Source organism: Lipotes vexillifer, unplaced genomic scaffold (genome assembly GCF_000442215.2).
Source record: "Lipotes vexillifer unplaced genomic scaffold, Lipotes_vexillifer_v1.1 scaffold1110, whole genome shotgun sequence".
In the NCBI taxonomy this organism is placed as follows: Eukaryota; Metazoa; Chordata; class Mammalia; order Artiodactyla; family Lipotidae; genus Lipotes; species Lipotes vexillifer.
In genome coordinates this window covers 220470-224274 of record NW_006769495.1, presented here as the reverse complement: position 1 = coordinate 224274, position 3805 = coordinate 220470, and positions in this window count along the sequence as shown.

Below are 3805 nucleotides of genomic sequence, written 5' to 3'. Positions count from 1 at the left end.
CCAAATACACTAGGAATCAGTGTTAATTGCTTTTTGGAATATTATTTTGTCAGCTTCGTTTAGATGTGGTAATTTGCAAAGCAACCCCCAGAAGTTGGCAGTTCATCCATAGCTGTGTGGTGTTCAGACATTTCCTGGGATTCCTGCCCACCGCCTAGGCAGCTGGCAGTGTTTGCCAGCATCTGTGCTCACCTGGGATTAACTTGGAACCGGTAGTGCTTTGTTGTGTCTGGGATTTTTAAAACTCTGAAAGGGTGAAGGCCCAACCATACTTAATCCAAAAAATGAAAGTATACTAACTCATAATTTAAAAATTAGCAGGTGCTTCAAGATCATCTAGTCCACATTTGGTGGACGAGGAAATTGCAGCTCTGACAGATTCAATGACAAGGTCAGTTGCTGGTAGCTGGGAGGCCGGGTCTAGAATCTGTATTCTTTGTGTGGCACCAAACTGTGAGCTGGGGTCCTCTGGATTTATGCCTGTGTGGATGTAAGTGTTTAAGTTACTATTTGTTTCTTTCTGAAGCTCTTTTCCCTGACCAGAGACTTCCGGGTCCTCCTTCACACATGCTTCAAGGTCACAGCCCAGACCAAAGTGTTTACAAAAAAACTAGGCACTTATGAGAGGATTCATGGCCAGTTCCTGCACTCCCTGTGCCCTGGCTTCAACCAAGCTCAGCAAACCAAGGGAAGGATAAAGTGGTCTCTTGGAACCAGGAATTTCTAGGTTTGGATGCCAACAAGCAAAAGGATGAATTCTGATTTCTCCAGCAAGCTGAGGCTGCTGCTGCCACCTTCTGGGGGAAGACAGGCCCGAGCTTCATACCTGAAGCTAGTCTCAGTGTTCACCTGAGGAATAGTGTGACGAATAAATGTCTGTTGTTTAAACTGCCCAGTTTATGATATTTTTGTTAGAGCGGCCCAAGTTGACTAAGACACAAATTGGTATGTAGGAGTGGCGGTGCTGCTGTAACAAACACCTAAAACTATGGAAGCAGCCTTGGAACTGGGTAACGGGCAGAGGCGGAAGCTTTCTGAGGTGCCTGCTAGACAAAGTCAGTATTGCTATGAAGGGACTCCTAGAGGCAATTCTGGTGAGATCTCAGAAAGAGGAGAGCTGGAGAGACTGTTTCCATCTTCTCAGAAAATAAAAATAACCATGAACAGAATGTTGGTAGAAATATGGACAGTAAAGGCCATTTTGGTCTCAGACAGATCTAAGAGGAACATGTTATTGGAAACTGGAGGCAAGATGATTCTTGTTATAAAGTGTCGAAAACTTGGCTGAATTATGTTCATGTTCTAGCATTTTGTGGAAGGTAAGAACTTGCAAGTGATGAAACTGTATATCTAGCTGAGGAGATTCCTAAGCAAAGTGTTGAAGGAGCTGTTTGGTTCCTCCTGACTGCTTGCATAGCAAAATGTAAGAAGAGAGAAATGAATTGATGATGGAACTGTTGAGCAAAAAGAAACCAGAACTTAAAATCTGGAAAATTCCCAGCCTCTCCATACTACTAAAAATGAGAAAGCATGACTGACGGACTTCTTGGATTTTACATAGAGCTATTCAGTTGGCACATAAGCTATTCTTCAAGACAAGGAAAGAATGACCCTGAAGGCAACTCAGAAATCAGGGTTTCAAAAGGTGAGGTGTGTGGGGAGGAATCACCTCAGTTTCAACAGGCCAGACAGCCTCCAACCAAAGTCTTGGGAGTGAGGCCACCTGGAGCCTACAAGGTGTGACCACCGCCTGGCAGAGCCCTGGGTGGGTGTGTCTCTGGCCTGGCAGAGCTCCTGGGGCAGGACTACTCCAGGGGGGTTCAGAAGGCAGAGCATCATACCAAAGGGATTATTCTCTAGCCATAAGATCTCATGGAGTTTCCTTTGCTAGGTTTTAGACTTGCTTGGGACTCATTATTCCTTCCTTCTTTCCTCTTTCTCCCTTTTGAAATGGGAATGTCTATCCTAGTCTATTTGGTTTCACAGGTTCATAGCTAGAGAGGAATTTTGCCTCAGAATGAGTCTCACTCATATCTGATTTAGATGAGACTAGACTTTAGAGTTGATGCTGGAATAAGTTAAGACATTTGGGGCTGCTGGGATGGAATGGGTTAGGGTTAGTATGTATGTATTTTGTATGTATTTTGTCTGTGAGAACATGCATTTTGGGGGCCAGGGGTGAAAGTAAGAAGTTGGCTGTCTACAAACAAGGAAGAGGGCCCTCACCAGATACCAAATCTACTGATGTCTTGATCTTGGACTTCCCAGCCTCCAGAACTGTGAAAAATAAATGTGTGTGGTTTAAGCCACCCAGTCTATGGTATTTTTGTTATAACAGCCTAAACTGACTAAGACAGTGAGTGAGAAGAAATTCAGGAGGAACTAAGAGATTCAATTCAGGAAGTATTTCTGGAGTATTTACTATGTGCTAGTTATAGAGGATTTAAAGAAGAATGATGTAGGTATAGACCTAAAAAGTTTCCATTAATTATGTTACGGGAAAAAGTGACTGAGAATTAGGTACCTAGGTTCTAGATTCAGATCTGCAAACAGCCCAGTTGTACAAATGACCTTAGATGTGACATCGGACATATTTGGATATTAGTTTCTTCATCTGTTGCATAATAAAATTGTGAAGGGAAATTCTTCTTTTTACAGCAGAACTTGCCTAGGACATAGCACATTGAGTACTGCGTTGTGCTTCAACTCTCCTAACCAGCTGGAAGTTGTTAAAGAAACTATGAACTTTGAATGATCCTTTGAATGAGCTAAGGCAAGACCCTTACAGGACCTATCTGAGGACTTATTTTCCTGACCAATGAAGTATGGGGCTTGTTTTAAGCAATCATATACAAAGCTGTGGATATATTCCAGCCTATTTAGAGTATTTGTTTAATCTTTAATTAGCGTAACACACCATGATACCCCTTCCTAAAAATTAAAAACACCTTCATTTCCCCCAGTCAATTGGTATGTTCCTTTGCCTGGAAATAAATAAAATAGGCTGGATTTGCTTTGCTTTTTAACTATTATTTGACCATATCTTATATTTGAATCGCACTTTGCAGTTTACTAAGTCTCTTCCCACCTGAGAGGAATGGGATGCAATCCAACAGGATGGGCTTTTGAAACGGAGAGATTCTGGCTCTGTTACTGACTAGCTATACTGCCTTGGATAAGTTACTGTAACAGTTAGTGTCCCAGCTGGAAACAGATGGCATTCTCAAATTGGGCAATTTGAGAGGTTTAATAAAGGGACTATTTCTAAAGATGTGAGAACATACTGGGAAACCACAGGGAGCAGGGGAGGGAGTGGTTACTGGAACCCAGAACCAGAGAGAGTAGTGTGGAGAGGCCACTTGGGAGGACTTGTGACCTTTGGTTGAAAGGGCCAGTCAGCCCACTGTGTATACAGGCAGGGAGTCAGAGGAAGGGATACCCCAACCTCATGCTCTTCCCTCCCATGTATCTGGAGGGGCAAACCAAAGATAAACAATTATTTAACCTTTCTGAGTCTTATTTTTCTCATTTGTGAAAAAGGGAATAATAATATTTCTCTCTCAGAGTTTTTGTGAGAACTAAATGAGAACTTAGAGCAGACGAGCTAGGCCCTCTTCCTTCACTTGATCTTCAAACCCCCCTGTGAAGTAGACAGATTTTATTAAAACCACTTTAGAGCTGTGGAAAATGAGACGCTGAGAAGTTAAGTGACTTTCCCAAGGTCTCATAGCTAGAAAAGTATCAGAACTGGGACTGAAAACAAGATTTTTGAGTATACTCTGGGTTTCTTTCCCTTGGCTATTTA